This window comes from Theropithecus gelada, chromosome 6, assembly GCF_003255815.1.
Source record: "Theropithecus gelada isolate Dixy chromosome 6, Tgel_1.0, whole genome shotgun sequence".
NCBI lineage: Eukaryota > Metazoa > Chordata > Mammalia > Primates > Cercopithecidae > Theropithecus > Theropithecus gelada.
The window spans coordinates 156,748,370-156,760,392 of NC_037673.1; positions in this window are offsets into that span (position 1 = coordinate 156,748,370).

A 12,023-nucleotide genomic window follows, 5' to 3' on the forward strand; every position below is an offset into this window, starting at 1 on the left:
GCATACCCATGGCCACATATTCAGCAGAGGTGGCAGACCTAGGCTCAGAATTCCCATCTGAACTCTGAACTCTCAGGCCCCAGCTCTTTCTGCCGTTGTGGGCAGAGGCTGCAGGGAACAACAGAGGATGTGAACTCCAGTTGAGTCTTTTATTTTATTTTTTTATTTTTTTTGAGACCGAGTCTCGCTCTTCTCGCTCAGGCTGTGGTGCAGTGGTGTGATCTTGGCTCACTACAACCTCTGCCTCCCAGGTTCAAGCAATTCTCCTGCCTCAGCCTCCCGAGTAGCTGGGATTACAGGCGCCCGCCACCATGCCCAGCTAACTTTTTGTATTTTTAGTAGAGACAGGGTTTTGCCATGTTGGCCAGACTGGTCTTGAACTCCTGACCTCAGGTGATCCACCCGCCTCGGCCTCCCAAAGTGCTGGGATTACAGGCACGAGCCACCACACCCAGCGAGTCCTTATTTTGAGGAGAGTTCTGTGTTACTGTCCCCAGCTGTCTCATCTGTGTTCTCCTGCTATGGGCATCTCTTGGGATGGCTCCACACTTCCTCCTGGCCTGGCCACACCTAATCCTTCAAACCCAGCCCTTGGGTGGGGAGAGGGGAAGGTGGCCTTAGCATTGCCAGGCGAGTATGAACTGGCACAGTCTTCGTGGAGGCTCTGTCAGTGTTTGGCAATCCTCTGACCCAGTTGTTCTACTTCAGGGGATTTAATCCTACAAGAGGGTAATATATATTCACATATGAACATATACATATTTGCATGCATATACACATGTATCGCTGAAGGATACATAAGAAACTAGTAGTTTTGAGTTGGGCACCATGGCTTACACCTGAAATCTCAACAGTTTGGTAAGCTGAAGCAGGAGGATCACTTGAGCCCAGGAGTTCCAGACCAGCCTTGGCAACATGGCAAAACCCCATCTCTAAAAAACAAAACAAACAAACAAACAAACAAACAGAAATTAGCAGGGTGTGGAGGCATGCACTTGTAGTCCCAGCCACTTGGGAGGCTGGTGCGGGAGGGTCACTTGAGCCCAGGAGGTCGAGGCTGCAGTGAGTCAAGATCGTGACACTGCACTCCAGCCTGGGCAACAAAGCGAGACCCTGTCTCAAATAAAACAAAAAATCCCTGAAGGAAGTAGTGATTTTGTTTGCCTAGGGTGGGAGGTAGGGTGGAAGAGATGGGAGAGAGGGCGGGTGGGAGAGATTTTCCCCATAGCTCTTTTGTTATTCTTGGATATTAAGAGAAGTGGATGTATTACCTAGTTAAAAAAATAATTTAGGCCAGGTGCGGTGGCTCAAGCCTGTAATCCCAGCACTTTGGGAGGCCAAGACAGGCGGATCACGAGGTCAGGAGATCGAGACCATCCTGGCTAACACCGTGAAACCCCGTCTCTATTAAAAAATACAAAAAACTAGCCGGGCAAGGTGGCGGGCGCCTGTAGTCCCAGCTACTCCGGAGGCTGAGGCAGGAGAATGGCGTGAACCCGGGAGGCGGAGCTTGCAGTGAGCTGAGATCCGGCCACTGCACTCCAGCCCGGGCGACAGAGCGAGACTCCGTTTCAAAAAAATAAATAAATAAAAATAAAAAAATAAAAAATAATAATTTAAACGGTTTAAAAATAGGAATGGTAGCCAAATGCAATGCAATACAATTAAACAACAAAATAATAAATAAAATCAGAGTTGGGGGAGGAGCCAGGTGGGATTCCCTCTCCCCTTCTCATTTCTCACCCTTCTTCCTCTTTTCCCTCCCCCTCCTCTCTTTCTTCAGGAAGCCACCTTTCCTGTTTTCTCCAGCCCACAGTGAGCTTTCTTTGAACTCATTCATTCATTCATTCACTTATTTATTTATTTTTTGAGACAGGGTCTTACTCTGTCCCTCAGGCTGAATGCAGTGATGTGATCATGGATTACTACAGCCTCAGCCTTCCAGGCTCAAGAGATCCTCCCACCTCAGCCTCCTGCACAGCTGGGACTACAGGTGCACACCACCACGCCCAGCTAATTTTTGTATTTTTTTTGTAGAGATGAGGTTTCACCATGTTGCCCAAGCTGGTCTTGAACTCCTCAGCTCAGGCAATCTGCTCGCCTCCACCTCCCAAAATGCTGGGATAACAGGTGTGAACCACCGCACCCAGCCATTCATTCACTGATTCATTCTTCATTTATTCATTCACCAAATGTGCCCTTGGGTGGAAGTAGGGATTTAGGCAGACTCTACTTTCTGCTCTCTACAGGGGAGATAGATATTAGGAAGACACAATCCTCAGTATTGTCATTATCATTCATTAAAGTACCATGAAGGAGAAGTGGCATGGCAGCACAGAAAAGGGACCTGAACTAGCCTGGAGGGCCAGAAAGGCTTTTCTGAGAAAGTGACTCCTTTATTTCCACTTAATTATTCAAACACTTTCTTTCTCTTATGAAGAAACTCAAATATATACAAACATAGAATACCCCATGTACCCATAGCCCAGCTCCATACTGATCAACATGGCCAATCCTACCTTATTCTATCCCACCCACTCCCCTACTTCACCATGTCAAAAAGCAAAATGTCAACAAATTGAGTTTCAGAAATTTAACTGGCTTTTCTTAGCGATTCATGAATTGGGCGGAATCTCATACACAAAACAGAAAGGTGCTCCGATGAGGTGACCAGAGAAGCTGGGCTTTTTTTTTTTTTTTTTTTTTTGAGATGGAGTTTCACTCTTGTCACCCAGACTAGAGTGCAATGGCTTGATCTCAGCTCACTGCAACCTCCGCCTCCCAGGTTCAAGCTATTCTCCTGCCTCAACCTCCGAAGTAGCTGAGATTACAGGCATGCGCCACCACACCGGCTAATTTTTATTTATTTATTTATTTTTATTTTTATTTTTATTTTTCGGCTAATTTTTATATTATTAGTAGAGACTGGGTTTCACCGTGGTGGCCAGGCTGGTCTCAAACTCCTGACCTCAGGTGATCTGCCCACCTCGGCTTCTCAAAGTGCTAGGATTACAGGAGTGAGTCACCACGCCCGGCCAGAAGCTGGGCTTCATAGGCAGAAAAATGTTGAAGAAAGCAGAAACAGGGAAAAAAAGGGGACCGGTTATTTCAAAATTACATTCCTTGTAGGGTTAAAGCAGAGGGGACCTCCTTATCATGCTTTCTCAGGTTGACTGGGGCGTTTTAGCTAGCTGCTGTGAATCTCCTATTTTTTGGAAAACTGGCCTGTTTGTAAGTTCAGTTTGATTATATGGCCCCTCAGAATGAGTGACTCCATTTTGGTTTGGCCTGACTTGTTAGGGCCTAGTGCAGAAGTTCAGTTCAAAACAATGGCCTCTCATAAATTTTATTTAACAATGCTCACCCTTTTTTTTTTTTTTTTGCTTTGAGACAAAGTCTTGCGATGTTGCCCAGACTGGTCTCAAACTCCTGGGATCAAGCAATCCTTCTGCCTCAGTCACCTAAGTAGCTGGGACTGTAGGTGCAAACCACTGCACCCAACTCCACCCAATTATTTTGAACCAAATCTCAGATACTATATTTCTTTGTTTTTTGTTTTTTTGAGATGGAGTTTTGCTCTTGTTGGCCAGGCTTGAGTGCAATGGTGCAGTCTCAACTCATTGCAACCTCCACCTTCTGGGTTCAAGTGATTCTCCTGCCTCAGCCTCCCAAGTAGCTGGGATTACAGGCACATGCCACCATGCTTGGCTAATTTTGTATTTTTAATAGAGATGGGGTTTCACCATGTTGGTCAGGCTGATCTTGAACTTCTGACCTCAGGTGATCTGCCTGCCTTGGCCTCCCAAAGTGCTGGGATTACAGGCACACGCCACCATGCCTGGCTAATTTTGTATTTTTAGTAGAGATGGGGTTTCACCGTGTTGGTCAGGCTGATCTCGAACTTCTGACCTCAGGTGATCTGCCTGCCTTGGCCTCCCAAAGTGCTGGGATTACAGGCGTGAGCCACCGCCCCCAGCCTCAGACATTATATTTCATCTGTAAATACTTCAGTATAAATCTCCAAAAAATAAGGACTTTTAGGCCAGGCGGTGGTTACAGTGAGCCGAGATTGTGCCACCGCACTCCAGCCTGGGCGACAGAGTGAGACTCTGTCTCAAAAAAAAAAGAGCCACAGGGTCCTCACTGTGGAGCATGCACCTGTTGTCCTGTACTCTCAGCTACTTGGGAGGTGGAAGCATTGCTTGAACCCAGGAGTTGGAGGCTGCAGTGAGTTATAATCCTGCCATTGCACTCCAGCCTGGGCAACAGAGTGAGACTCCCCATCTCTAATAAAATAAAGATAAAAATAAAAATAAATAATACATTTTTTTAAAAAAGGTCAGTATGGAGATGGAGTGAAATTCCACGAGGGACACAGAATGAGTGGTGCATGAACGTGCTCAGCCCATGTCTTTCCTTCCCAGCTCCCCCTCATCCCCTGCATCCTATTTTCTTTTTCTTTTCTTTTTTTTTTTTTTGAGATGAAGTTTCTCTCTTGTTGCCTGGGCTGGAGTGCAGTGGCGCAATCTTGGCTCACTGCAACCTCCGCCTCCCAGGTTCAAGCGATTCTCCTGCCTCAGTCTCCTGAGTAGCTGGGATTACAGGCGCCCACCACCACGCCCGACTAATTTTTCTTATTTTTAGTAGAGACGGGGTTTCACCACGTTGGGCAGGCTGGTCTCGAACTCCTGACCTCAGGTGATCTCCCCGCCTTGGCCTCCCAGAGTGCTGGGATTACAGGTGTGAGCCACTGTGCCCAGCTGCATCCTATTGTCTTTACTGGGAAACACACTGCTGTGGAAAGGGAAAGAAGCCGAGTGCTCAGGGCCTCTCTGAGGTAGGAAGCCTCACCCTGCAAGCAGCCTTGAGCTGAGGCTTCCTGCTTTCTGAGAAATACCCTCCCGAGGTCTCCAGCTCCATAGGTAGGGATGGGCTGGGGGTTGGAAAGAAAGGGGGCATAACAGCTAAGGTTTTCCCTTGGCTTTTTGGGGACCGGTGGTGCCTCAGATAGAGAAGCCCAACACTGAAAGTCTCTCAGAGAATTAAAAAAATATACATGTGGTAGTCTCGTCTCCCACTGCCAGTATTGTGGTTTTGGCAGAGTTATGATAAGGGCTGAGTCTTCCATCTGGCATGGGACCCAAGGCCTCCCAGTCAAAGACAAGATACCATTAATGATTAGATTGTCATCTTGGCCAGGATTTGCTCTCTCAGCAGGAAGCAGAGGTTGCAGTGAGCCAAGATCGTACCACTGCACTTTAGCCTGGGTGACAGAGCAAGACACCATCTCAAAAAAAAAAAAAAAAGTCAGTGAAATACATGTTCATACATGTTCAAAGTCACGTACACTTATAAACAGACGTGCCTGCACACGTGTGCACACTCCTTTCTCACAGGTGCTGTTGGCTTCCCCCTTCCTGACGAACTCTGTCAGATGACCACCATTTCTCCAAGCAGTCTTGTGTTCTGAAAGGCTGATTCCAATCCCTGTTCCAGGACAGGGAACTTCATTAGTCTAAGCCAGCCCTGGTGGTCTTAGTCCCCCTGATGGAGACTGGTTTACCTTTGGGCTATGTGACCAAGTTCTAGCCAATGACACATGGAAAGAAGTTGGCTTGGGGCTCCTGCGAAATTTTCCTTATTCTTGAGAAAGTCATCTCAGAAGTCAAGACTCATTTACCTGTCACTGGATTCTGTAATGTGAGAGTGTGGGGTATGGAAATGCTGCAGCCATTTTGTGACCTTGAGGATGCAGAATTAAGCAGAGTGGAGAAGTGGAAATGACCCAGGGCCTCTAATGCTGTTACTGATCCACACAGTCAGTCAACTTGAGCGTCCTCCCTTCCCACCTCTGGAATTCTAGTCATGAGAGATGTTAACTGGATTTATTGTTTCTTTTTTCTTTTCTTTTTTTTCTTTTATTTTTCTTTCCTTGTAGCTTAAGGCATCAAACTGATACCTTCCTTCCATAAACACATTCTCCCACATATACATATCCATATATCTGTATATAAACAACTAGAGCCATGTATAGAAAGTCACAGCTGAGCACATGTGTACGCTGCTTTACATGTATGTGTAAAAAAAGCAGGCCAGGCACAGTGACTCACACCTGTAATCCCAGCACTTTGAGAGGCCGAGGAGGGCAGATCACGAGGTCAGGAGTTCAAGGCCAACCTGGCCAACATGGTGAAACCCCATCTCTACTAACGATACAAAAAATTAGCAGGGCGTGGTGGTGCGTGCCTGTGATTCCAGCTACTTGGGAGGTTGGGGCAAGAAAATCGCTTGAACCCAGGAGGCAGAGGCTGGAGTGAGCCGAGATCATTCCACTGCACTCCAGTCTAGGCGACAGAGCAAGCCTCTGTCTCAAAACAAAACAAAACAAAACAAAAAAAACACATAATATTCTACATGCATCCGCAGTGATTCACACTTAATATACACAAAGAAAAGTATACATCCTCCTAGGTACACAGATAGAAGGGCACATATACATCATGTCTCACACATGCATGCAATTCTATGTATAGTACCACAGACATAAATGCACACGGGCAATATGCATCTCTATAACACAGCCACACATGCTGGTTACATTGATGGCAACATTATTTTTTCCCACCCACATCTAAACAGCTACAAAGTGCATACCCACAACTCTGAGGGCTGCTTGGCTATGAGCACCTGGGGCTGAAGAAAGTTCAGGAAGTAGTTAGGAGAGGGACTTACAGACCAGAACACCACCAAGGATTGAGGAGGTCATGTCCAGGGCGGCTTGGACATGCACGGCAGCGCCTGGGTCATGGATGCTAGACACAGCACCAAGGCAAGCTGTGATTAGAGTGTTTCCACCTTCAACGGATAAAAAAAAACTTACTCTCACCTGCCCCAGGACCTCCTTCCATACAGATGAAAAACATACTTTGCCCTTCAAGTAGCTCTTTTTGTTTTCCTCATAGGCAAATAATTGAGTTAGACGTTGCACAAAAGTCAGTTTTTTTCCCATTTATGCTACTGGGCATTCTAGGTAGAAGGAAAAGTGCAAAGGCAAGGAAATGCAAAATAGCACAGTGAGTTTAGGGGATTCCAGTGGAAATGAGTTTGCAGCAGAAACCGAGGGTATGACAGAAGATGAGGTAGGGAAATGGGCAAGGGACACATCACGAACCTAGGTTTACCTCTAAACTCCCACGGCCCAATCCATTCATCCGGACTCCCCGGGTCACATGACTTTGCTCCTAGGCCTGCATCTTCCATCCATCAGCTTTCTCATGCCAAACACCCAGATTAAATGGATAACCAAGACGTTTTAGGAGACAAGGTAGCAATAGTCAAATTTTCCTTCTGGCTTTTGTGTGGGGTTATTTAGGTTTTCTGCTCTAACTTACCCTTCTTTTGTTTCTTTTTTATAACAGAGAGGAGTTACCAAGGACATTCTTGCTAAATCAGTTTTTATTTATTATTCAACAATGTAAATTCATCTTTCAAAAATGTCATGTTTCCAAGTTTAATAAAAAGCTATTTCCAAAACAGTACATATGGTATGTTCCCATTTTGGATAAAATGTTTGCATGTATATTTATATGTGCATATAATAAGGTCTGGAAGTAAATACACACCAACTGTTAAACAACAGTTACATATGAGTGATGGGATTTTGGTCATCTTTACCTCCTTTTTTTTTTTTTTTTTTTTGAGATGAAGTCTCTCTCTCGTCCCCCAGGCTGGAGTGCAATGGCACGATCTCGGCTCACTGCAACTTCCGCCTCCTGGCTTCAAGCGATTCTCCTGCCTCAGCCTCCCCAGTAGCTGGGATTACAGGCGCCTGCCACAACACCTGGCTAAGTTTTGTATTTTTAATAGAGACGGAGTTTCACCATGTTGGCCAGGCTGGTCTCGAACTCCTGACCTCAGGCGATCCACCCGCCTTGGCCTCCCAAAGTGCTGGGATTACAGGAGTGAGACACCGGGCCCAGCCATCTTTATCTTCTTCAGACTTTTCTGCATTTTTTCTGAATTTTATTTTAAACATTTCTGAATTTTATGCATTCTCTGAATTTTATGTTACTTTTATCATCAGAAGAAAATGATTTAAAATTATTTTTAAAGTTTAAGGCTGGGCTCAATGGCTCGTGCCTGTAATCTGAGCACTTTGAAAGGCTGAGGCAAGAGGACTGCTTGAAGCCAGCAGTTTAAGGCCATCATGGGCAATATAACTAGATCCTTTGTCTACAAAAATAATTAGTCAGGTGAGGTGGTGCACGCCTTTCGTCCTAGCTACTTGGGAGGCTTACGTGGGAGGATCACTTGAGCCCAGGAGTTTGAGGCTGTCGTGAGCTAAAATCATGCCACTGCACTCCAGTCTGGGTGACAGAAGAAGATGCTGTCTCTTAAAAAAAAGAAAAAAGTTGAATCTACATTGCAATGGTTTGAATGTTTGTCCCCTCCAATCTCATGTTGAAGCTTAATACCCCATGTAACCATAGCAAGAAGTGATTGGATCATGAAGCCTCTGCCCTCATTAATGAATTAATCCACTAATAAATTAAAGGATTAAAGGGTTATCATAAGAGTGGATTAATTATCATGAGAGTGGGAGCTGGTCACCATGGCTTATACCTATAATCTCAGAACTCTGGGAGGCCAAGGCAGGAGCATTGCTTGAGGCCAGGCGTGCAAGACAAACCTGGACAACATAGGGAGATCTTTCTCTCTCTCTTTCTTTCTCTCTCCCTTCCTTCCTTCCTTCCTTCCTTCCTTCCTTTCTCTCTTTCTTTCTTTCTTTCTTTCTTTCTCTCTTTCTTTCCTTCTTTCCTTCCTTCCTTCCTTCCTTCCTTCCTTCCTTCCTTCCTTCCTTCCTTCCTTCCTTCCTTCCTTCCTTCCTTCCTTCCTTCTTTCCTTCTTTCTTCTTTCTTTCCTTCCTTCATTCTTTCTTTTGTTTCTTTTCTTTCTTTCTTTCTTTTTTGATGGAGTCTCACTCTGTCGCCCAGGCTGGAGTGCAGTGGCATGATCTTGGCTCACTGCAACCTCGGCCTCCCGGATTCAAGGGATTCTCCTGCCTCGGCCTCCCAAGTAGGTGGGATTACAGGTGCCCGCCACTACACCTAGCTAATTTTTCATATTTTTGGTAGAGACGGGGTTTCACCATGTTGGCCAGGCTGGTTTCGAACTCCTGATCTCATGATTTGCCTGCCTTGGCCTCCCAGAGTTCTAGGATTACAGGCATGAGCCACTGCACCCAGCAGGGAGACTCCATTTCTTTAAAAAAAAAAAAAAAAAATTAGTCAAGTGTGGTGGCTCACACCTGTTGTCCCAGCTACTGGAGAGGCTGAGGCTGCAGTGAGCCATCTTTGCACCACTGCACTCTGATCTGGGCAACAGAGCAAGGCCCTTTCTCAGAAATAAATAAAGGTCTGGTGCAGTGGCTCATGCCTATAATCCCAGAACCTTGGGAGGCCAAGGCAGGCGAATCACTTGAGCCCAGGAGTTTGAGACCAGCCTGGGCAGCATGGTGAAACCTCTCTCCACAAAAAATACAAAAATTAGTTGGGTATTGGTGGCCCACACCTGTAGTCCTAGCTACTTGGGGGACTGAGGCAGGAAGATTATTTGAGCCTGGGAGGTTGAGGGTTCAGTGAACTGTGATTGCCCCCATGCACTCCAGCCTGGGTGATAAAGTGAGACCCTGTCTCAAAAAATTAAAATAAATAAATAAAGCCAGTTTGGCTCTCAGTGAGCTCCCTTTGCCGTGTGATGCTCTGTGCTGTCTTGGTATTCTACAGAGAGTCACCACCAGCAAGAAGGCCCTCACCAGTGGTGCCCCCTAGACCTTGGACTTCCCAGTCTCCAAAACTACAATAAATAATTTTTTTTCCCTTTTCTTTTATTTTTAGAGACGGGGGTCTCACTGTGTTGCCTAGGCTGGTCTTAAACTCCTAGCCTGAAGTGATCCCCTCTCCTTGGTCTCTTAAAATCTCATGCTGGGATTACAGGCATGAGCCACTGCGTCCAGCCTCTCTCTCTCTCTCTCTCTCCCTCTCTCTCCCTCTCTCTCTTTCTCTCTCTCTCTCTCTATACACACACACACACACACACACACACACACACACACACACACGCAGTCTCAGGTATTCAGTCGTAGCAACAGAAAGCAACCTAAGACATACATTTTAATAAAAAGTATAATAAGAAAATTTCAGGAAGAAGTGGGAAAAGGAGACATACAATCAACCTGTGCATGGCAGGAGACCCGACCTGATCTAACCAGGGGAGCCTTGCAGCTCCATCCTCTGTACCAAGGAAAGTCGAACAGGCAAAGCGGATCATAGAAAGGGCTCTGACCTCAAGAAACATGTGATCTAGGTGGAAGCATGAGTCACGTATGTATGAAAAGCACAGCAGGCAATACTTTACAGGTAAGCTGGAAAGAGAATTCACCTGGTTACCGACCAGGAGATATGGGCTCTGTTCCTAGTTCTGGCACCCAGTGACGACCTTGGGAACCCAGTGGCTTCACCTCTGTGAACTTTAATCTCCTTATCTGTCAAAGGGGTTTAATGACAATCATTGGGAAACTGTGATCATCAGATAAGATAACCTATCAGCGACTGCTTTCTGAACTGTGGTACAAATTACCTTTCAACCTGGAACAGTACCTCAGATGTGAAGGAATCTATCCCTATGGTGGAAATTCAGGCCCAAGCAGTAGGCAAGTGGGGTAGATCATCTGGGGACAGGGCCATCTGTGGTTGGCCCTTTAAAATACCAGAACACAGGGGCAGCCTGCATGGCTCTAACATTGCAGAACAGAAGTCAAAGTGGGCATTCTTGCCTCAGCTCAAAGACCTGCACAGCCTGCTCACCTTTGCAGAATGTCCAATCCTTTTCATAATTTAACTGCTTGCTCTGCATAATTACTTTTCTCCTGCTTAGAGCTTACAGCAACAGTAGTTCCCAATAACTAGAGACTTAATAAGGCTAAATTACAATGAGTGTCCTGCGGAATTACACACCGCATTAACACCAAATGAGTTCATTAGAAATTCATTAGGAATGATCCCTGCAGCTGCCACAGGAATTAATCACGCTTTGCCAGCGGCAGGAGAGGGGGCAATGAATGATTGCACGGGAGCTGGATGACCTTTTGCCATCTGACTTTCTTCTGAAGCAATATCTTTCAAGGGTCATGGGCTGCTTTGGTAGGGACATTGGTTGGATGTTGTTAGACCTGCCTCCCAATCTTCTTCCTTCTTCCCGGCCACTGCCCTAGATCAAACCTGTAGATGTTGGAGCCGGCACCATTTTTCTGTCCTGGGTTGCTGAGAAGTCATCATGGGCACTTACGTTCTTGCTGCCCAGTATCCTTTCCCCCTTCTTCTGTCAGTGTACTTCTGTGTTTCTTGGAGAGCTACTCCTTGACAATGCTGTTGCATGTGGGTCTCTGTGGGACTGTCAGTTAAGAGCCTCCACCCACCTCACCCACCCCCAGAGGGAATACATGTCCTCAGCTGAGCCCGTTGGACTTTCTCTCCTGGTGTTTTTTAGTAGCTGATATTTATGAAGTGCTTGCTAGGTGCTGGCCCCCTTTCTAAGGGTCTTCATGTACTGAGCACCCATTGCCAGTTTAGGAGGTGGGCTTTATTTTTAGCTCTATTCTGTCAACCAGGACACCCAAGTACAGAGGTGAAGTGACTTGTCCAAGTGACAGAGCCTGTAACTATCCAAGCTGGGACTTTGAGTTATGAGGGAAGTACTATAAGGATGAAGGATTGGCTGGGCGCGGTGGCTCAAGCCTGTAATCCCAGCACTTTGGGAGGCCGAGCCGGGCAGATCACGAGGTCAGGAGATCGAGAGACCATCCCGGCTAACACGGTGAAACCCCGTCTCTACTAAAAAATACAAAAAAACTAGCTGGGCAAGGTGGCGGGCGCCTGTAGTTCCAGCTACTCAGGAGGCTGAGGCAGGAGAATGGCGTAAACCCGGGAGGCGGAGCTTGCAGTGAGCTGAGATCCGGCCACTGC